The sequence below is a fragment of the Thamnophis elegans genome, chromosome 7 (genome assembly GCF_009769535.1).
Source record: "Thamnophis elegans isolate rThaEle1 chromosome 7, rThaEle1.pri, whole genome shotgun sequence".
Lineage (NCBI taxonomy): Eukaryota > Metazoa > Chordata > Lepidosauria > Squamata > Colubridae > Thamnophis > Thamnophis elegans.
In genome coordinates this window covers 26,141,628-26,165,711 of record NC_045547.1, presented here as the reverse complement: position 1 = coordinate 26,165,711, position 24,084 = coordinate 26,141,628, and the positions used below count along the sequence as shown (strand labels likewise).

General features: G+C 42.5%; 1 protein-coding gene and 1 pseudogene across 1 annotated transcript in view; both read left to right on the top strand.

Moving 5' to 3' along the window:
* LOC116511109 (synapsin-3-like) overlaps positions 1–24,084 on the top strand; it is a 187,344-nt gene that overhangs the window by 85,715 nt on the left and 77,545 nt on the right. The gene's annotated exons all lie outside the window — the stretch shown is intronic.
* Positions 2,624–2,786, top strand: LOC116511913 (annotated as a pseudogene).

Here is a 24,084-nt window from a genome sequence, read left to right as displayed (position 1 = left end):
TTTTTTGGAAGAAATGCTTCAGATTTTTTAAATAATAATAACAACAACAACAACAACAACAGCAGCAGCAGCAAAATCATAGATCAGCTAATCAGAAGATATAGATTGGATACAAGAAACATGAATGAAGCTGTAGAGATTGTAAAACAGTAGATAACAGCAACAGCTAGAAAAATTGAAAGATATGAGGCACCAATCATCCAATATAAACAAAATCAGCAATTTCGATCAGACCAACGGCGTTTTTATCAAAGTCTTAATGTGAATGATGACACCAAAAGTGAAAAACCAGAAAAGCAGGCCACAGTTGAATTCTGGAAAGAATTGTGGGAAAATGCAAAGGACTACAGTAAGGAAGCAAAGTGGATACATGACTTTGAGAAAAGCATTGGCAACGAACAACTGAGATGAGTTTGAGTTTGAGTTTATTGACATTTGTATGCCGCCCACTCCCTTGCGACTCTGGGTGGCTTACAGGCAAGATAAAGAAACATATATAAAAATTAAAATAAGAATACAAAGGTTAAAATTTCACACCATACATACTGTTAGAGTGGGGCTGGATACTGATCAACAGCCCCAGGCCTGCCGGAACAGCCAGGTCTTAGTAGCTTTACGGAAGGCCGGAAGAGTAGTAAGGGTCCGGATCTCTACGGAAAAATCGTTCCATAGGGCCAGAGCAGCTACAGAGAAGGCCCTCCCCCAGGGAGCCGCCAACCGACATTGACTGGCTGACGGCACCCGGAGGAGGCCCAATCTGTGTGACCCATTGGTCATTGGGAGGTAAATGGCAGGAGGCGGTCTCTCAGGTAGCCAGGTCCTAAACCATGTAGGGCTTTAAAAGTAATGACTAGCACCTTGAAGCACGTCTGGAGACCAATGGGGAGCCAGTGCAGCTCGCAGAGGATAGGTGTAACATGGGTGTATCTAGGTATACCCAATATCACTTCCGTGGCTGCATTCTGGACCAACTGCAGTCTTCGAACACTCTTCAGGGGCAGCCCCATGTAGAGCGCGTTACAGTAATCCAGTCTTGAGGTGACGAGGGCGTGAGTGACCATCCGAAGGGCCTCCCGGTCCAGATAGGGCCGCAACTGGTGCACCAGGCGAACCTGGGCAAAGGCCCCCCTGGTCACAGCCGACAGATGATGTTCTAACGTCAGCTGCGGATCCAGGGGGACACCCAAATTGCGGACCCTCTCTGAGGGGTGTATAATTTCACCCTCCAGGCTAAGAGGGTGCATCAATAGCCACTCGGTCTTGTCGGGATTGAGTCCAAGCTTGTTCACTCCCATCCAGACCCTGACAGCCTCCAGGCAGAACATCTATTAATCAAAGTAAAGAACAAAAATCTATTGAAGGTCCAACAGACGAAACAAGAATACAGAAAAGATGTGATAAAATCAAGAATGGAGAGTTGGCAGAACAAAGCATTGCATGGCCAATTTCTGGAAAAAATAAAAGGTAAAGTGGAAAGTGAAAAAACTTGGTTATGGTTAACAGCAGGTACATTAAAGAAAGAAACAGAGTCACTAATCCTGGCTGCTCAAGAACAAGCTATCCGCACAAATGCCATTAAGGCCAAAATCGAAAAATCCTCTGATGATGCCAAATGCAGACTTTGCAAAGAAGCTGATGAAACTGTTGATCACATACTCAGCTGCTGTAAAAAAATCGCACAGACTGATTATAAATTGCGGCACAATTCAGTAGCACAAATGACCCATTGGAATTTGTGCAAAAATTATAATATTAAAACAGCAACAAACTGGTGGGAACATAAGCCTGAAAAAGTCACCGAAAATCAGATGGTCAAGATCTTGTGGGATTTTCGCATACAAACGGACAAAATACTGGCTCATAATACACCAGACATCACACTGGTTGAGAAAAATAAGGTTACAATCATAGACATTGCAATACCAGGTGATAGCAGGGTCCACGAGAAGGAATATGAAAAAATCGCGAAATACCAGACTTAAAAATTGAAATTCAATGATTATGGCACAAACCAGCAGTGGTAATTCCAGTAGTAATTGGCACACTGGATGCTATTCCAAAAGCACTGGAATTACATTTAAAACAGTTAAAAATTGACAAAATCACCATCAGTCAAATGCAAAAAGCCGCACTGCTTGGAACTGCACGCATATTACAAAAATACGTTATGACGTCCTAGGCCCCTGGGTGGGGGCCCACTAGTAATCAATGCCAAATCCGGTGAACCAACTGGCCGCTGTGATACAATTATGTTGTTGCGAATAATAATAATAATATCATCTTTATTACGGTCAAAGGCCAGCAACAGACATTACTTTTTACAATATATTGAAAAAAAAGTACTGACATTAAAATATAAAAGTACTAACATTAAAAATACATATATGCTTTCAAACTGTTTGGGTCACTCCCTGGTTTATGTGGGTGAAAAGCCAGTAAGTGTGGGAGTAAATATAATGGTCCAGAAATTGTTAGGGATATGTCCAAATAATTGGTACAAGATGACAGCTATAATTCTGAGACCACAGAATTTTGCCACTGCATGCATGGTAGACAGGTTTGAGTCCTGGAAGAGAAAGCCTACATAAAAATTGACTGCCCTTCCTGGCAGACCTATAAACTTGCTTTTGCGCAGTGGCAGTAGCGTAGCCAATGAGGTTTATCCGAGGCTCGATTATTGCTAATTGAACATAAGTATAAAATTCCTCTGTTATTCATTGAAGCATGCTTATCTTTTGGATGGGCTTTTGCATGAGTGTGAAAAAGATGTGACTATTTTAATAAATCAAATTGTTAAAGCAGTATTTGAAGCAACTCCTAAAGCTGAAAAAGCCCACAGCTTTTTTTTTTTTCAAAAAAGTACTATAATGAGAGATGCTGGACATCCAAACTGCTTCTTCGAAATAATTTTGTAGGCACAGACCTATTTATTTGTCACTGAAAAGCTATATATCAGCTTAAATATATAAGATCCTGAAAAGACAAGCATGAGAAAAAAAGAAGCCATACTGAATTTTACCTACTGTAATAACCCAGTACAAATTTTCCTATCCTACTAAAGAGAATATGTAAAATTATTACCATATGAAGGAAGCATCCTTCTCTATAAGTGCAAATGCATCATATCAAAAAGCTTAAGGTTGTGAGCTGTTTCCATTTGGATGTCTATAACTATATTAGGACTTCCTGCCCACATGACTGCAGTTTTTTTTTAAAAAAAGAAGAAAAATGACAAGTATTTTTTCCTCCTGACTAGATCCATGTGTTGCTCAAGTTATTATGGGTGGAAAAAAGAGCTTCGTACATAAGAATACAATGAGTGGGAGTTTAGTTGTTTTAATACAGTGTCCTTCAGCATTCTTTTTCTCTTTGCTAATTTAGTAACATGTGATTGGGCTGTTCCGTTTCATACCAATTTTTTTTGGCTTTCAGCTCACCAAACTATGTGAATGACAACATCTGTGTGGGTGTTGATCAGAGATGATCCAAGACAAGCTTGCTTTATAACCAGTGCACCTAAATGTGAACATGAAGCGATTTCAGGAGCCATGAGGATGACTAGCTAGTTATTGAATAATCAAGGATTATGCAACTGGAATACAATGTTTGCACTGAAATTATATCCATCTAAAAAAATAGCATAGAGATTATTTATAGGTTTTGAGGGACAAAATATGTAGAGCACATTCTTTAAAAGCAGAACATCCCACAGATTCAAACTTCTTCAAATGGGACATGAGCAGCCACTGCCAGTAAGATAAGGAAGATGTATCAAAGAGATGAGAGCCATGGTATATGGTTAAAGTATCAAGTTAGAAATCAGGAAACCATACATTCTAATTCCACCATGACCATGAAACCAGGTGGGTGACCTTGGGCTAATCATACTCCCTCATTCTCAGGAAGGAGGGAATGACAAACCGTTTCTGAAAAACCTTGCCAAGAAAGCAATAGATTTGTTTCTATAGAAAATCTTTTTCATTTCCAGATAACTATTTTGATAACTGTAATTACCTCAGCCAACTCTAAATATTCCTCACCCAATTCTAAATATTTTATGTCAGTAAAATAACTATAATATGTAAGAGCTGATCTGAAATAATGGAATATGCCATTTAGAAAGAATTGAAATTGGCCTGTTTTCTTTTGAAGCAGAAGAGGCAATTTTTGCCATTATGCCTATGGAATTAATTATTAGACTACTCACCATACAAAGATATAAAAATAATCATGATATGGAACAGCTGGAGATTCTATCATAGTTATATTTTTTACTTCTTGCCAACATTTCGAGCTAGGTCAAGATAGAAAGCAGACTTTGCAAAGATTATGGGGAAACTATAATTATCTACAACTAATAGGTGCTTGACAACAGTGCTTATTCCTTTGTCCAAAGTGTAATATTTATATAAAGAATTGTAGACGTGGTTAACAATGGTAATTAACATGGCTGCAAAGCACAATGTCATATGACCACACCATCTTATGATGGCAATTTTGAAAATTCCAGTTGTGGTCATTAGGTAAAACATCAAATAATCTCCATTTGCAACTTAGGCTTTCCTATTGGCTTTCCTATTGAGTTTGTTGGAAGCTGGTAGCAGAGGTCACAAATAGAATCGAACTCTTTATTGGCCAAGTGTGCTTAGACATGCAAGGAATTTGTTTCAGGTGCATAAGATCTCAATGTACATACAACAATAATGATAAATCATTAACATAGTCATTGTAAAATACATTCATCATAAAACATTAGATACAACACTTAGTGATAGTCATGTACACTAAATAAGCAATCAACATATATCATACTAGAATACTAAGTAAACAATATAAATCATAAGATACAAGCAACAAAGTTATAATCATAAGAAGATAAGGAGATAGGTAATAGGTAATGATGGTAATACTACCTTTTTTATATAGTTTGACAGTGTTGTGGGAATTAGTTGTTTAACAGAGTGATGGCATGGGGGGGGAACTGTCCTTGTGTCTAGTTGTTTTGACGTGCACTGCTGTATAGCATCGTTTTGAGGGCAGAAGTTGAAACTGTTTAGTTTCCGAAGAGAAAGTGTGGGAGGAGTAACCATTGGGTATTAACCTAATCTTGATTGCCTATTGGAGATTGAGGAAATCTTTGGAAGCCACACCTCCTGCTGGTCCGGTGGCTCGCCACTTTAACCTCAATCTCGGCCTAATTGGAGCGATTTTCCTGCTCTCCTTTCCATCCGAGATTCAGGAGTTTTTTTTTTTTTACTCTCAAGAAAAGCCTCAGCAAGGGATTTCAATTTAAATTGACCTCACCTGCCTTCTGCTGTGCTCCAGCTGCTCATCAAGCCTCGGCTTGCCAGAGCGCGCAATTAGAAGCCTGCAAGGAAGGGCCAGGATCACAGAAAAACTTACAGACAAAGATTGGAGAAGCCCAGGGAAGCCGGAGAACCCAGAACCCTTCCAGGATTGCAAAGAGGCTTCCACCGGAGGAAGGAAGGAGACTCCAGACGGCACCAGCTGCCTCCATTTTGGATTGTCGCCATTTTAGGAGCACGTGGGAGTGTGTAAAAAGTGTTCCGACACTGAAAGCACTCACAAGGCCGTAGGAAGCCGGAAGAGGCTTCCTTTCTGCTCTGCCCCGCCGGTGATCCGGGGGGAAATTCAGGGCCTTGCCTGCCGGCAGCAGCAGAACCTGCAAGCAATCAGAGAGAGGCGGAGCCTATCCCTAGGAAGGGAATTTATTTCAGCCGGCTGCAGAAGGAGCACGTGGGTGAGCAACAAACCGTGAGTAATGGCAGAGGCGACTAGGAGCAAAAACTCTAGGCCCAGAGCCCCGGGGGGGGTGCGGATCCAGAGGAAGGGTCCTCTAGAGCGATTTCCCCTGCTCCCAGAGGCAGATCCCCATCTAGGAGGGACAAAGCCAGGGCACCCAGGAATCCATCCCCCAGGAGGGAAACCAGAGCAACCAAGGCCTCGGCCAGGGACTACAGGGCAACCATCAGCCCTTCCCCCCCCCAGATCTCGCTCCCCACGCAGGGCCTCTGCCCGGGCTGTACGCAGATCTCCATCCCCAGCCTCTCCAGGGGGATCTCTGAGAAGGCACAGCTCTCTTTCTCCTCCTCTCTCCCCTGCTCCCCTACTGGATTCGAGAGCGGATCCCTTTGGCCGCAGAGCAGCCAGCCCAGCCCGGCCTCGCCTAGCACCTCTATCCCCTGAACCCAGGGAATATTCCCAACCACCAGAGCTTCAGCCTCAGCTGCCTGATCTAACCAGCAGCTTTCAGGACATGTTTGCCAGAGCTTTGGCCCAGGTTATGGCTTCTAGCTTAACTCAGCAGCCACAGGCTCCCAGGAGCAGGGCCCCCCAGGATCCCCCCAGAGGGCTGAGCGATCGCCCTAGCACCTCGGCTGCAAGGGAAGCCAGGTCTCCCTCCCCATCCACGGCTAGTGAGGCATCCGACCTCGAGGAAGGGGAACTAAAGGATGTGGGGTTTTCGGAGGATGAGGTCCCCCAGGGGGAGGAGGATTCCACCGTAGCGGGACTTTTCCCCCCCTCCTTGTTCAGCTCCCTTTTACGCAAGGCAGTAGCCACAGCTGATCTGGATCCACACTCGGATCCCCAACCCGCAGCTGAGTCCTCGGGCAAGGGCAAAAGCAAGAAGAAGAAAGGGCCCTTCCATAGGCCCCCCGTAGCTAAGGAAGAAATCCCCACCCCAGATATGTTTATGGAGGTGCTCAAATCTCAGTGGGTAAAGCCAGGGTCTTTTCCAACCCCAGGGGGGAATGAAAGAAGGTTTTATAATCTTAACCAAGCCTTTGCCCAAGCCTTGCAGGTTCCAGAAGTGGATAACCCGGTGGCAACCTTGGCATCTTCCTCAACGGTCGTAGCAGGAGACACCGCTAATTGCCTCAAGCCTGAGGATAAGAGAGCAGACATTGTTCTGCGCAAGACGTTCCAGGCCATCACCTGGGCTATCAGAGCGGCCGCCTCTGCCTCCTTTTTTAATAGGTCCACGGTCCTGTGGCTGGAGCAACTGAGGGATAGGACCCCAGCCTCTGAAGTGCGACTCCTGCAGGACATCTCCAAGATGCTGGCGGCAACGCAGTTCTCAGCGGACGCCACCTTGGACGCAGTAAAGTATGCGTCGCGTGCTATGTCTTCTTCAGTTGTTTCTAGGCGACTACTCTGGCTACGTCACTGGCAGGCGGAATCCCGAATGAAGTGGCACCTAACCGGCGCGGATTACACCGGGGACAAGTTATTCGGGACGGCGCTGGAGCCTCTCCTTGTGGAGGATAAAAACAAGCGGAAGATCCTCCCGTCAACGAACAAGCGGTCGGATTTCCGCCATGCACCGTACCCTAGGAGGACCTCCTACAGACCACCTGAAGGAGACAGCCAAGGCCAGAGGTACCAAAACCCCAGATTTCAGAGGCAGGGGGATAGACAATTTCAGAACAGATTCAGGGGCCAACACCAGGGGAAGCGGCCCTTTCGTGGAGGAGGCGGTCGTCCCTTCCGCAGATTCAAGTGATCCGCCCCTGGATCACCCCATCGGCGGTCGCCTCTCCATGTTGGCGGATGCCTGGGAGCGTATCACATCGGATGAGTGGGTTCTCCAGACGGTAAGGCTCGGGCTTCGCCTGGAGTTCCGCTCCCTTCCTCCCAGTAGGTTCCGCACCTTCTCCTCCTCCTCAGACCCAAACAGGAGGGCCCTTAAGGCCAAGGCCATTAAACATCTCCTCGACATCAGGGCCATCGAGAGGGTCCCAGAGGGGGAAAAAGGGTCAGGATTTTATTCAAACCTCTTCCTAGTGCCCAAAAGCTCGGGGGGTTGGAGAGCCATCCTGGACCTTAAGTTACTCAACTCCAGGGTGGTATACCGTAAATTCAAAATGGCTTCTCTAAGATCCATCCTGGAGGGCATCCGGCCGGGCGACTTCCTTGCCTCCATCGACCTTACAGAGGCATACCTGCATATCAGGATCGCCCCGGAACACCGTAAGTTTCTGAGGTTCTCCCATGAGGGGGACCATTTCCAATACAGAGCCCTGCCCTTTGGGTTGGCCTCAGCCCCCAGGACTTTCACCAAGGTGCTAGCTGCAGCTGCTGGTCACCTACGTTCCCTCCCTGTCCGTTTATTTTGTTACCTTGACGACATACTCATCCTGGCCAGGTCCTCTGCTTCAGCTGCAAGGGATCTGAATACTACCATTGACACTCTCAGATCCCTGGGGTTCTCCATTAACCTGGAGAAGAGCCACCTCGTGCCCTCCACCAGGCTGCTTCACCTAGGGTCCATTATCGACTCTGTAGCGGGGGAGGTGTTCCTCTCTCAGGATCGGAAGGACAGCATCGTTAAGATGATTCATGAGGTTCGCAAGTCACGCTCTGTCCCTGTAGTTCTTCTTTCCAGGCTCCTGGGAAAGTTCATCTCGTGCATAGGGATCATCCCCTGGGCCCGACTGCACGCCAGGGAGCTCCAGTGGTTCCTGCTACCACATCAGAAGTCCGGGACAAGCGACGCGACCTTCAAGATCCAAGTATCACCCCAAGTGCTGCTATCTTTCCACTGGTGGCTGTCCCCAGCTCTGAACAGAGGCTGCCTCTTCAGAGATCCACCAAGAATGACGCTCACCACCGACGCAAGCCTCTTCGGCTGGGGGGCCCACCTGGAGAACCAGATCGCCCAAGGTCGGTGGACTCCAACAGATCTAAAGCACAACATCAACTGGTTGGAGCTCAGGGCCATCCACCTGGCCCTCCGACACTTCAAGGACATGGTCAGAGGTCAACACATCCTAGTCCTGACAGACAACGTAGCGGCCAAGGCACACGTGAACAGACAGGGAGGCACCCACTCCAAGGCTCTCCGCGACGAGGCGCTGCGCCTGGGTCACTGGGCGGAGAAACACCTGGCGTCCATCAAGGCGGAGCACATCTCCGGAACAGAGAACCATCAGGCAGATTGGCTAAGCAGAGAGACGATCGACAATGGAGAGTGGCAACTCCATCCCTCGATCTTCCACAGGATCTGCGAGAGGTTCGGCCATCCGACGGTGGACCTGTTTGCGACACCGCACAACGCCCAGCTACCAAAGTTCGTCTCGAGGTTCCCGACCCCGGGAGCCATGGACACGGACGCCCTACGCTGCAGCTGGCCACCAGGTCTTCTCTACGCCTTTCCCCCCCTTCCCCTCATCCCCGGGGTTCTGAGGAGGGTGGTAGCGGAGAGGGCAGATCTGATAATGGTGGCTCCCTTTTGGCCGCGCCGCCCCTGGCTGGCAGATCTGGTGGACCTGTCCACAGCTCCTCCCTGGAGGATACCAGCAGGGGAGGTGACGCTTCACCAGGGATCCCTAGAGCACCCAGACCCGGAGTGGCTCCATCTGACCGTCTGGCGCTTGAGCGGGAACAACTGAGACAGGCTCAGTTCTCCGAGGAGGTCATCAAGGTGGTAGAGGCATCCCGGAGACAATCCACCACCCGCATCTACAATGCCTCGTGGGTGGCCTTCTCAGACTGGTGCCGGGGTAAAGACATCTGTCCTACGACTGCCTCGGTTCCTCAGGTTCTGGACTTCCTCCAGGAGGGTCACCAGAAGGGCCTCGCCACCAGCACCCTTAGGCGTCAGGTCTCCGCTCTTTCCACAGTCCTAGGGGGGGTGAACGCTCCCCCCCTATCTCAACACCCGGTTCTCAGGCGTTTTCTCAAAGGGGCGGCGAATTTGAAACCCTCAGCGGTCCATCGATTCCCCTCCTGGGATCTTCCCACAGTCCTCCAGGCTCTAACGGAGGCTCCGTTTGAGCCTCTGAAGGAGGTTTCCCTCCAGCTCCTGACCCTTAAGGTCGTTTTTCTGGTAGCCATCACTTCAGCTAGAAGGGTCTCAGAGATCAATGCCCTTTCCAGCAGAGCAGACCTCTGCACCTTCCTAGAGAACAGGGTCGTCCTCAGACTCGACCCTTCTTTCATGCCCAAGATCAACTCCCCCTTCCACAGAGGGTTAGAGATCATCCTTCCGGATTTCTGTCCCCATCCCTCCGGGGAGAGGGAGAAATCCTGACATAAGTTAGATGTTAGAAGTGCCCTACGCATCTACCTGAAACGCACGGCTCCCTTTCGACGATCAGAGGCCCTCTTCGTGTCCTTCCAACCTTCCACCCGTGGGGCTAAGGTCTCCTCGGCCACCATCAGCAGATGGATCAGAGCGGCCATATCTCAGGCCTATCAGGCTCGGGGTCTCCAGGTCCCACAGGGTATCACAGCACACTCCACTAGAAGTGCTGCCACCTCAGCCGCCTGGTCTTCCCAGGCTCCCCTAGAAGAGATTTGTCGAGCGGCCGCCTGGGCCTCCCCGTCTCCCTTCATTAGACACTATAGATTGGACGCCTACGCCTCGGCGGACGCTGCCTTCGGCAGGAGGGTCCTTCAGGGCGTCCTAGACACGCAAGGGGGCTCAGGCCCGTCCATTCCCTCCCAGGACAACTAACTTTGGTATGTCCCAATGGTTACTCCTCCCACACTTTCTCTTCGGAAACTGGCAGTTGGACTTACCTGAACTGCATGTTTCGACGAGAAGTGTGGGAGGAGTCACTTCCCGCCCGTTATGGCGACCTTCGCCGTGAAGCAGGGCCTGAGCACGTCCAGGTTCAAGCAACAGCTAGGAAGAATCGGTATTGGCTGTTTCTTTTTGCTTCCTTTCAGATACCGTTCAGATGTTCGGTTAAAGTGGCGAGCCACCGGACCAGCAGGAGGTGTGGCTTCCAAAGATTTCCTCAATCTCCAATAGGCAATCAAGATTAGGTTAATACCCAATGGTTACTCCTCCCACACTTCTCGTTGAAACATGCAGTTCAGGTAAGTCCAACTGCCATTTCAAGCATGTGAGGGATCTGTAGATATTTTCACAGCCCTCTTTCTGGCTCATGTAGTATATAGGTCCTCAACAGAAGGCAGGTTGGTGGCAATTGTTTTTTCTGCAGTTCTAATTACTTATTGAAGTCTGTGTTTGTCTTGATTGGTTGCAGTGCCAAACCAGACAGTTATAGAGGTGCAGATGACAGAATTCCTCTTTAGAATGGTGATCATATGACTGCAGGACAGGGCAATTATTATAAATTGCAAGTCAGTTGACAATTGGAATTGTCGTTGGAATCATGTGATTGCAAGAATGTTATGATGACTGCAACTTTCTCAAACCATTTGAAACTTTGAATGGTCACTGGACAATTAACTTCATTGAGGACTACCTATATATGCTTTCTAAAAGACCTAGCTGAATGCATTTTTCTCCTAAACAGACAAGATAGTGCCTTACAAAAGCTGACCAGACTAGTAACTTAATCAAATGTGTGTGTCAAAGCCTTCCAATCTGCCTAAGACATTTAGTTTTCTTTTCTTTTTCTACAATCTTTTGACTGCTATTCGTTTCACATTCTATTCTGTCTAATAGCATGGCTGCCTCTGCACAATTATGGTATAATTCCATCTTGTACAGAGAAGAAGTACATGTCTCATGACATGTTTATATTTTATTTAGTGTCAAAAAGCCTTCTCTATATGGGAATATATAACTGTAACTAGCATGGTTGTGTAAGTAGATAGAAAATTAGCTGACTAAACTGGAGAGAATGCTGGAAAGCCTTAAGATTAAGTCCATCTGGGACTATGTCATCATGGTGATCAGTTAATTATTATTCATTGGTCCCAAGGGTGGAAGTCTTGCATTAGTAATACAGTCATATAGAGGAAACTCTATTTATGGTTTTTCTTTTCTTGTCTAATCTATAAATTTAACAATAGGGCATTAACTTTAAAAAACAGTTTTTCACCATTGCTTGTAGTCTTTGGTGTGTTTGAAAATGATTTGCCCAGACTTTCCCTTAGTGTCTTGTAACTTGGAAGATTTCCACATGCCATAGTTTTCACCCCATTTCTATCTCCCTTTTAAACTACTTTATCATTTTGAAGCCAACCTTCAATATATTTTGCTTCTGATGACCTTGAAAAGGCAGAACATTTTAGTTTTCCTTTTAGATAGGGTAGCTGAAGCAGCAACATGATTCAAACCATGTTGGCTTTGCTCTTGAGATAACAAAATATTCTAACCTTCAGTGTACATAAAAAGAAACAGATGCCAAGAATGCAAACACAGATATCCACATTTTCAATACAGGTTGTGTGCATTTGTGTGTGTCTGGATATTTCCATAAATAAATATACTAATGAGCAGTTGTTCATACAGAAGTCACCCTGATATAACAATCCTATTGTTTCTGTTCAAAAGTCTTTGCCAGCCATAATTTTGATGATCAGTCAGGTATTTTTTGCAACAGCTCAGACCTTGGCTGCATTGTAGAGCAGTGGTCTCCAACCTTGGCAACTTTAAGACTTGTGGACTTCAACTCTCAGAGTTCCTCAGCCAGCTTTGCTGGCTGAGGAACTCTGGGAATTGAACTCCACAGGTCTTAAAGTTGCCAAGGTTGGAGACCACTGTTGTAGAGTATTTTGCTTGGGACTAAAGACAGCCAACTTTTTTCAGGCCTAACTAGATCTTCCTAATGTTACTCATGTAAAAAGTATTACACAGCAATTTTAGCCCTCAATAGATTTTTTTTCTATGTGTGTGAACAAAAAGAAAACAAAAGAAGAAAAATAGCTGTGGAAAATTACAAGAGTGTTGTAAGAGGAAGGTTTTTATCCTGCTTTTATTATTATTTATATAAATAACTCAAAGTAGCAAACTTACCCAATACTCCTTCCTTCTTCTATTTTCCCCATGACAACAACCCTGTGAGGTGAGTTGGGCTGATGATGTCTAAATCCACATAAACCTATGTAAATGAGCAGGACAATTGCATAATTTAAAAAATATCGAGAAGAATATTATTTGACCGAAAATTGGATCACAGCTATATATTGGTTCAACACAGTAGTAGCAATTTATTACAATTGTTGACCAGCTCAAAAAACAAAAAGAAATCAAATTAAATAGAAACCATAATAATTATAAAACTGGTGTGGTCAAGTGTGATGTATTTTACAAGTAGTGAAACAACTTGTACTCTTAACCATGTTAAGAGAAATAAAATCACATTGATAACATAGAAATAACTGTAAATAAATTTGATCTCAGTGATATTGGTAATCTGAATATAGATTAGATATGCTATCATTTACTGTAACTGAGCATTTTTGCAATGGAAGCAGTACATAAAATGTGGTTAACGAGGTGTCCTTAGTGCTCTCTAAACAGTTGTTTTCTTGCAGACATTTCATTACCCAAACTAGATAACATTATCAATGCTAATAAAGTATCGCCAGAAAACAACCAAGCTCAAAGAGCACATTTCAACCTTACAAATATTATCCTACATTAATATTGATTATTTTTTCAGGACCGCCTTCACAAGTTCAAAATCTTTGTTCAAATGGGATATCCCATAATCTCCTCTCAGGAACAGTTGTTGCATTAAATCTTGCTAGGATTAGGGCTAGTCTGAATTTTGGAACTGTTATTTCACACAGATACATAGCCAGCCTGAAAAAATGGTGAATGATTGCCCAAGTAATATATCTGAGTAGGGCGGTCAGGTCTAAATTCTTGGCACTCAGTGAGAAATCATAGCACTTTCACCCTACAATGAAAAAAAGTCATTGCGTGAAACACTGTCCCTAAATACCTGAAACATTTAACCACAATGGGAAGGAATTTGGAAATTAATACATACATTTCACTGTTGCAGAGATTGTACATTTTTAAATATATATATATATTTTTACCTGAGAAGCCATCATAATTTGCTTCATGGCGATCAAGAATGCAAAACTCAAAGCTTGAAAACAAAGTTAACTTTTAAAGTATTCTTATCTAATCTTTGAATTCTGTGTAACTGGCTGTTTTTTGAAAGAAAAGATTTATTTCTGTGCAGTTTTAATTTTCTGGAATGAAAAATGTCCTCACAAAACAAGACCTGAGATTGGCATCTCTTAGTGGAATCTTTTTATCATGCCTAACACAGAAGCAGATATGAAATCCCTGTATAGAACACTCTGCCTGTGTTTACATCCTAACACCCTATCTTTTCTAATCCAGACTGCTTCTCACAATAATGTTATTTTATTGTCCTGTCAGGAGATGCATACGTGGCTGTTGGGAAATGAAGACTACTGCTTTGCCTGGTGCAGCTTTCAGAAACAGAAGGCCATTCCAAGGCCATAAATGGATTACCATTAATGAGGGCTCATACATTGTCCAGTAAATCTTCAAGTGCTTGTTTGTCTAGAGGGTGGAGATGAAATGCTTCTTGTATGTTATTGGAGGGTGGAACAGTGTGAAGAGAAGGTTAGTTATGATTTCAACACTGCATTAGGTGACATCAGTGTAAATTGAATGTCTTAAGAAGCAAGTCACTGACAGAAGGAACACTGGCCAGATCTTCACACACAGCAGTACATTTTCTTTATCCAATTACCCAAGGGTAGTGCTGGATAAATGTGTGATATAGAGGGGCCATAATATGTCACGGCATATTGTCAAAGACTGCCAATGCATCTAATCCAGGACAGTATTGCCTAAGCAAAATTTTTAATTGGGGTTTCCTTGCCACAAATATTGGAAGTCAACTAGCGTGAGGCACGTTCTATATTTTTCCAGTCTCCTATTCTTAATTCAACACAATGTAGAGCACGTAAAAATATCTGCTGCTTTCTTTTCCATTTGAAATTATTAGTTCATACTGCTAGGCAGCAATAACTCACAATCAGTTTACATGAGTAGTAGTCAGCTAACCAATATGACAGAGTGTTAGTTTTGAGCCGAGGTGGCGCAGTGGTTAAATGCAGCACTGCAGGCTACTTCAGCTGACTGCAGTTCTGCAGTTCAGCTGTTCAAATCTCACCGGCTCAAGGTTGACTCAGCCTTCCATCCTTCCGAGGTGGGTAAAATGAGGACCCGGTTGTTGGGGGCAATATGCTGACTCTGTAAACCGCTTAGAGAGGGCTGAAAGCCCTATGAAGCGGTATATAAGTCTAACTGCTATTGCTATTGTCATTTGCCATTGTTTTTGTTCATGTGGGTTAACCATGAGATGTCAAAACAAAGCTCCCAGAACTGAAATTATTTTTCTCGCCATTAAGAATGGGTCAAGCGATGGAGTTGCAGTTACGTTAGCTAGTTAAATAAGAAAAATCAGTCCCTCCTTCATATTCCAAGTCATTCCTCTGAGTAAGCAGTTTTTCTTTCGTGATAACTGAAATGAGTAACTTTCTCCTTATGTACTTATCTCAGTTCTATTCCATGGAACTCTACCTCTTTTGACTTTTATCTCATTTATCTTCTGAGGCTTGTAGTGATCAGTGCACATAAATTATCTATGTATTATCCATCCATCCTTTCGTCTATACACACACACACACACACATACAGACCCCCACACACCTACAGGCCTATTTCCACTTCATTTTCCACCACTTGTATAATTGCTGCATTTCCATTCCCACAGGTTTGATTTTGCTGTAGCAACGTTTTAATTCCCTGCTAGGATCCTTTAATCCTCTCTAGGATTTCTGGCACTTATCTTTTAAATAGACTTAGCAGTAGACTTAGACTTATATACCGCTTCATAGGGCTTTCAGCCCTCTCTAAGCGGTTTACAGAGAGTCAGCATATTGCCCCCAACAATCTGGGTCCTCATTTTACCCACCTCGGAAGGATGGAAGGCTGAGTCAACCCTGAGCCGGTGAGATTTGAACCGCTGAACTGCTGATCTAGCAGTAGCCTGCAGTGCTGCATTTAACCACTGCGCCACCTTGCCTCTGCTTTATGCTGCTTCAAATACCAGCTTTTAGCAGTGCTCATATAAATAAAGTCAAGACAAAAGAGATACCATAACCCCATAAAGCAAAATAGTAACAAAGAGTAGTTACCTAGTCAAAATCAAGGAACAATACCAAGGTTAATCAATAACACCTACAAGCTAGACTGGCAAAGGAAGGCCTGTTACAATAATCACTTTTCTAAATCTGGAGTAGGATACTATTCCACACCAATGGGATAGCTGTAGAATACATCTAGATCTGTGACATTCTTTTAAAGAGGGAAAATGGAAGGGCACTTTATTTATTAATTTGTTTGTTTGTTTGTTTGTTTGTTTATTATATTCTATAAATGTAACTTAACCACCAATCTCTCCCACACAAGATTTTGGGGAAGTGCTCCCTTAGATATTAATTTTGGAACCATGAAGGGCTTTAGAGGTAAAAATTTTGCAGAGCTCATTGTAATAGTGTCCCCCAATTGGTATTTTGTGATTGGCTATTTCAGCAACAGATGAATTTTCTTACAGCACTCATGGCAATTCTGTGTGTGTGTGTGTGTGTGCGTGCGTGTGTGTGTGTGTGTGCGCGTGTGTGTGTAACAATTTTAGATTATTACTATTATTTTTTTGCTATTTTATGGGTAGGTTGCAGCTTGTCCTAAGGCATATTTCATTACAATAACAGAAATTTGTTGTAAGCCAAATCTCTTGTATTGTGAAGAAACACAATATAAGTAAACAACAACAACAACATTCTCTTTGTCTCCAGCAACTATAACGTGCTGTAATTATTAGTTAGAGATTGGGGAAAAAACTATTTGCTCTAGAAAAGGAACTCAACAGTGTCCTTGGGAAATGAAGAATTATCAAGTATTGGAATGACTCCATTCAATTAGGCCAGTATTTTTAATGGTATATTGAATTTTAATGGGATATTCTGGTTCAGAAAGACTCAGGCAACAAGCCACTCAGTCAATTCCTGTTGCAACTAATGGATCAATAATCAGTTGATCCCAAAAAGGGGACATTGTACTTGTAGGAAAACACCAAGTAGAAGAAGAAAGTCTTGCTGAAGGATTTTTATTATTATTCAGATTCTGGATTATCTGACTATTGACATGATCACAAGGCTGACTATCTCACCTCATCTTGCTGACTTGTGACAAGGTGAATGCATGTGCTCAGTTTTGAGACTGGACTGTAAAATTCTGGTGAAATTCTGACCATTTATCAGCATAAAAGCTATCTTAATTTATATGTAGCAGCAATTTTAAAAAAATGATATATCTGAAGGTGCAATAAAAACTGGAAATATACTGACTAAGTTGGATGAACTAGTAGCTACTGAGGGAGTAAGCTTAGAAAAATGAGATGACAGGCCAGGAATTAGGCTGTTTGCCAGACAAGGTAGCTGAGTATTCCTATCCTAGATGACAGTTCCAAAAACATAGCAGTAGCTCATATTAATAATTTCAGTGACAAAATGGATTTTTTTAATCAGCACGTAACCCTATACCACCTGAAACTCTTGAGAAGTCACCAGTTATTTGCCTTTTAAGATGAAAGGAGCTGTGGAATGTGCTGCCTTCAAAATGGAGTCCCTGTCTTGTCAGCATTTTAAGGGGTTTCCTGCTCTAGTAGGTTCAAAGAGCAATTACAGGCTCCAGCAAAAGTACAACAAATGAAAAACAGATGGCCTGGCTCTCCCCAAACCCTGGAGAATTAGCCAATGCTAGACCCAAGACCATTTAATAAGCTGAAGGGAAAGTTATCTTCTTTTACTCCCAAGGCTGTAGGAAGTGTTGTTACATCGAGGAAGACATTCAGTGGCTAGTACCTTTTTTCTACACTTATCTCAGAGCCCAACACTGAAGTCCACAGAGGAGGATGATAAATGATACTAAAAGGCTGCTTTCTTTCCTACTTTCATGTCTCATTTCCCTCAGAAATCCTTTGACAGCCAAGAATGGGAGGGTAACCTTTACTGTTCTGCATACAGTATGCTTGTAACTAAGTTTTGGTTCCAGATGCTGACTTAGGGTCCTACGTATACTTTGCCCTGGAGAGGAATATATGGCAGATTAAACATCATGAGGTCAAAGATTTGTCTTCCTTTCTCAAACACAATTTTCACTTCTAACCCTCAGATGTAGAATTCCAGATTAAAGTTAACTCTAGCATCTGGAAGTCTAGTGAATGGCAGTTCACAACCTCCTTGGTTGGTGGGTGCACTGTCAAGCTCTTCTTACCATTTGGAGGTTTCATTTAAGAGCAGATGCTATTGGAAAGCTCCACTTTCTAGCATAATTTGTCTGGACCCTTTCTCCTTCCAATTATTCAAACTTTGGCCTGTTTTCCCAAAAAATGATGTTTTGAAAAGTTACTTTTAGATCATTTTGTTTGTGTTCTTTCCATCTTTGGCTGCCTAATTTGTAGTCATAGCCAGTCATGGCTGCATAATATCAATATATGGAGTACTCAGAAAATGTTTTCAATGCTATTCCTTGCTGCTGGAATTGATTTTGTTATGTTCTTTGGGGGGGTAAAAGCTTAAGTCATCAATTCACCCATGTTCTGAAATTTCTACATCCTAAGATATCGGGGTCATTTTTTATGGTCCAAAAGAAGAAGGGGATGACAGAGAATGAGGTGGATGGATGGAGTCACCGAAGCAGGAGGCATGAGCTTAAATGGACTCCAGAGGATGGTAGCGGACAGGAAGGTCTGAAGGAATGTTGTCCATGGGGTTGCGATGGGTCAGACACGACTTCGCAACTAACAACAACAAAAATGTCCCTTTCACCTGCTGTCTGGCTCTTTTTATCAGTGTCCTCAAGAGGGATTGCCAGGAGAAACTAAGATCTTCTGGAACTGCAGTTCTTAGAAGACAGCATAAGCAAATACACATCTTTCACACTCATAAAATCCTGAGTGCCAACATCTTTGTACAAATATTCTCATCCTCAGTGTATGCAAGCTGTGGAAAAAGATTTCTTTTTTTGAAAAAAGTCAGAAAAAAAGTGTGGGTTGGAATTAATAGGAAATGTCATGTGTTCTGGGAAAACTGAGCTTGCTTTTAAAACTCTTGGACTTAGTACAAAGAACCAATCATTTACTAAGCCTTTTCCCATCTGCTGAAGATTATAATGACTGAATGGAAAATAAATAAATGTGCCCGAATTCTAACCAAAAGGGGGCAAACATTTGAAGAGAGGTGATGCTAAAGTTACCAGGTGTGGCACAGGATGTTGTAGACTATCTGTTTCCAGGCTTTTTCAAGTTTACCATACAAAAAACAAAAACCCACAAGCTACAAGCTGCTACATTAGGCTGTGACAACAGGCTAATGTATGCAAGCAATATATTTTTTTCACTGAATAATCAGCCTTCAGCTCATATATTGCTTTGTTTTCATGTCTGATGAACACAACAGTGAGTCTGTCCTTTTTGTTCCTCCCTCATGCCCTCTTGTATGAATGATTTACTTGCTTGTATAATTATTATATTTCATACATTCTATTCTTTCTTTGAAAAACAGAAGCGTATTTTAGCTTTGCAAACCCTGGGGCCAATGTGATTTGTAAGTATGCTGAGGGCAAAATTGGTCACACCTGGCACAATTAGATGCCAAAGAAACTATTATATAGACACCGCCACCCCGAAATAGCAATAGCAATAGCAATAGCAGTAGACTTATATACCGCTTCATAGGCCTTTCAGGCCTCTCTAAGCGGTTTACAGAGAGTCAGCATATTGCCCCCAACAATCTGGGTCCTCATTTTACCCACCTCGGAAGGATGGAAGGCTGAGTCAACCCTGAGCCGGTGAGATTTGAACCGCTGACCTGCTGATCTAGCAGTAGCCTGCAGTGCTGCATTTAACCACTGCGCCACCTTGGCCTTATTTTTGGGAAGGTCTTATTATTTTTGAGGTGCAGGAGACTGTGAGCATGGTTACCTCAAGGCTGCTGCTGTGTTGCAATATTTTCAGGGAGGGCTTATTTTCAGGAGAGGGTTAATTTTAGCGCATGCACTCAATAGCTCGATTGGGCTTATTATCCGGAGAGGTCTTATTTTCAGGGAAACATGGTAATATGTTGGGATTATAATGCCCAACATTCCCTGCAAGCAACTCAAGCTACTGCTTGATGGAAAACTCACCATTGGCATGTTTGGAATTCAGTCAAACAATATTTTTTTGTCTTATGCTTTGGGAAATACACACAAGACATTGAGTACTTTTGGCACAGCATGGGCTGCTGGCTGGACTTCTAAGTTGATGTCATTCCTTCTGCTTCAATCCGTAGGAACATATTGTCAAGCCACCGCTCACCAAACCTTTGTTTTCGTTGGGCAAAAGTAGTTTAGCTTATTACGGTTTGAAGACAACTTCTTCCCCTTGCCTAACCACAGTTAGCTTTATGAATTCAACTGGCTATATATCAACATTTATTTTGCAGCACTTGACACATTCCAAAACAAATCATTCCTAGATTCCACTGCAGGCTATATGTTGCTTTGTGTTAGTTTATTGCCATCTAGAAATAAGGCTATTCCATACAACATAACAATCTGTTATTATTCTGCATAGAATAGTCTTTATTATCTAGCATTATTATTTGCATGACAGGAATGATTGTTCTTCTCTCTTGTAATTTAAGGAGAGTACAATTTGTGCCATTTGATTATAATGACTAAGACAATTTCAGACTAAAATGTTGCTGCACACCAGAAAGCAAAGCAAGAGTTCTGTTTACTTCAGATCCATTCCAGCAGGTAGAAGCTGACATTTTAAAACTTTGCAAAATAGCAATAGCACTTAGACTTATATACCGCTTCATACTGTTTACAGCACTCTTTAAGTGGTTTACAGGGTCAGTATATTGCCCCTAACAATCTGGGTCCTCCTTTCACCCACCGCGGAAGGACGGAAGGCTGAGTCAACCTTGAGTCTGGTGAGATTTGAACTGCCAAATTGCTTGCAGCTGGCAGTCAACAGAAGTAGCCTGCAGTACTGCACTCTAACCGCTGCGTCATGATGCACCAAATACCATGATTCATCAATTTAGTTTCCCACAATCCTCCTAGCACTGCTGAAGGAATGGTTATTGAGCCCAAGGTAGACTGTTGATGCTACTAGGTGAACCTTCAGCAAAAGAAAAAGGTTGGCCTTCCAGATCTGAGCTGCATAAATTCTGTGTCTATTAGATGGGGACAAGTTAATAGCTGCTGGTCTCTCTTTGCTGCCATCTAGTGATCATCTGAATTTTTACAATCTGATAGCATTGCAAGATTACAACTGAAAACCATATTGCTGATTTATACACTGATTCAATTTATGGGTTTCTAAGTGATATATAAGGCTGAGCACATCATCAGTTCTAAAACAATTCTTGCTTATTGCTCATAGAGCCATTCCAGACACCAACAAGCTTCTTATCCCATGTTGTAATAGTGCAAAACAGCATTCAGTTTTATCATTGATCATTCATACCTTCCTTTTTTTGACTTCAATCTTGCCTTTTTGGAACAGAAGCCTAATGCTTGCACTTATCCACTTTTTTAACAAAAAAGATCCATACACACATAAACCTCATGAATTCACATAAACATGGTAGCATTTAACAATTTCCATTAATACCAATTTTCTCCCCAAAATCCTTCACACCCCACTATTTGAAAAAGAAAGTCCAAATGATTAGGTAGTTGACACAAGGCGGCTATCTTCATTTGCTGTTGATCTGACTGGCCATTTAAACATTTCATAGTATCCCATAGGAAACTAAGTTATGACTATCCTGTCAGAAACATTTGAAAAGGAAAATTCTTACAAATAGCCAGTCACAGAGCAAGTATGAGCCCATGCAAGTTTTATTTATTCCCACTTGAAAAGAAATGCTTTGCCAGTGCTGCCCTACATAGATGCATTATAAATCTTAGAAAAAGACAGTCCATGCCAGTGAAAATTGTCAGAAAAAGTGTTCAGAAAGAAAGGTTGTTAGACCTTCTGTTTCCAATTCTTTTGTTTTTAATTTAGATTCTCCTTTGAAAAAAGCCAATAAATCAAAATAGATCAACCAGGATCATGTCACTATTATTTATTTTATTTTTATTTTATTTATTTTGGTTTGTCAAGCATGTATGAGAAAATAAGTATAAGTATGAATATAACATCTAAACCTATAAGCAGGTATACATATATACATGAGTACAAATAAATGGGGACAGTAGGACAGGGAAGGTAGGCACACTGGTGTGCTTATGCACACACCCTTATAGACCTCTTAGGAATGGGGTGAGGTCCACGGTAGACAGTTTAAGGTTAAAGTTTTGGGGGTTTGAGGATGTAACAACAGAGTCGTGTAGAGCATTCCAGGCATTGACCACTCTGTTGCTGAAGTCATATTTTCTGCAATCGAGTTTGGAGCAGTTTTCTTTGAGTTTGTATCTATTGTTTGCCCATGTATTATTGTGGTTGAAGCTGAAGTAGTCATTGACAGGTAGGACGTTATAGCAGACGATTTTGTGTACCAAGCTTAGGTCAGTTCGTAGGCAGCATAATTCTAGGTTGTCCAGGTCCAAAATTTCAATCCTAGTGGCATAAGGTATTCTATTGCAAGCAGAGGAATGGAGTTTTCTTCTTGTGAAATACTTCTGGACTCGCTTGATTATATTAATGTTTGTTATAGAGTGTGGATTCCATGCATATGAGCTGTATTCGAGAACTGGTCTGGCAAAGGTTTTGTATGCCCTGGTTAGCAGTGCAATGTTACCAGAGATGTCTAAAATGTCTTTAAAAAGACATTTTGGTGACAACCATAGGGTAACTTTGTGGGGGGGCAGTCTTGCTTTACACCTGTCCAAAACACTCAATATGGCACACATAAGACAATGATTTTTAAAATCTATATTAACCTTAACTTTGTTATGCCATCCAAATAGGCATGCTATCCAAATCTCAAATCCTGCCTTCCAACAACCTCCTATTTCGCAAAATCACCCACTCTTTTATCTGTCCCTGACAGAAAGCAGCAAAATACAATTTTAGATCAGGTAATCACAGCCTGATTACCTTAAACATCTTGCAACAGTTTATATTTAATTCTTGATTTTTAATTTTGCCATATAAATTTAGAAATATCTTTTTGCCATTGTTTGAATGGCACAACAGTTGTCAATGTCAGTATTGTTTGAAATAAAAATTAGCATCTTAGGTAAAACGTGTATCTCAGTCACTGAAATTCTACCCAACAGCAGATGTAATTTGTTCCACTTTAATAAGTCTTTTAAATTATGTTCCATAGTTTAACATGCTTCTTCTGCCCCAATATAAAATTCACATCGGTCACTTAACCCCTAAATATTTAGCTTTCTTAATTTTAAAACCAGATGTTTCCACCAGTCTCTTGATCCCGTGTGTTCCTATTCTTAACCAACATCTTTGTTTTTGTTTATTTATTTTAAAAACAGCTAATGCACTAAAGTCCTTCAGCTTACTAAGAGTTCAATACCATTCTGAGGCTCTTGTAAAATCAAAATTAGATCATCAGCAAAACTCCTCAATTTTTAAGTTTTCTTTTTTTTTTTTTAGTTTTCACTCCCATTATTTTCTCATCTTGTCCAATGCCTTTGTTCAAAATGTGTCTGTGTGTGTGTGTGTACATATAGAGAGAGACTTAATTCCTTAATAAAACTCTCCCCAAAGCCCACATCTTCATCTGATTTCTTTTCTAACATGCATCTTTAACAGAGACAAGAATTCCCTCTATTGCTAATGGTGGTAACGCTGACAATGTGAATTAGTCAAAAACTGCCTCCAGCCAAAACTTCCAGATCCCACATTCCAAACATAAGGCATTCCACCACGCTTGGCTGATGTTATTTTCTTTTTGGCACGTGGACATACGCATGCACTGCCCACAGCAGTCAGTTCTGAGGTTTCCTTGATGATGGGAAACACATGTTTTTGGCCATGTTACTGTTGTTCTGTCCCTAAAATAAGAAAGAAAACAAGAGTTTATGTGAGTCATTGCAAGAAGTTCCCATTGTCAAGTTTTGAATCATGTCCTGTATGAGGTTTTTAGGGTTTTTTTCCAGCGAATTCCAGATACTTTATTCAACAGTCATGCCATGAGATAAAAACCCTATGGAATTGTACCAGGCACTTTTCTCTTGGCTTTTATCATGCAGTCTGTTGACTGAATGATTTAGAGATACTTTGGGTCGTATTATCCTTTTCATATCCAGATTTCTAGAAGGAAGATGACCTGATGGGC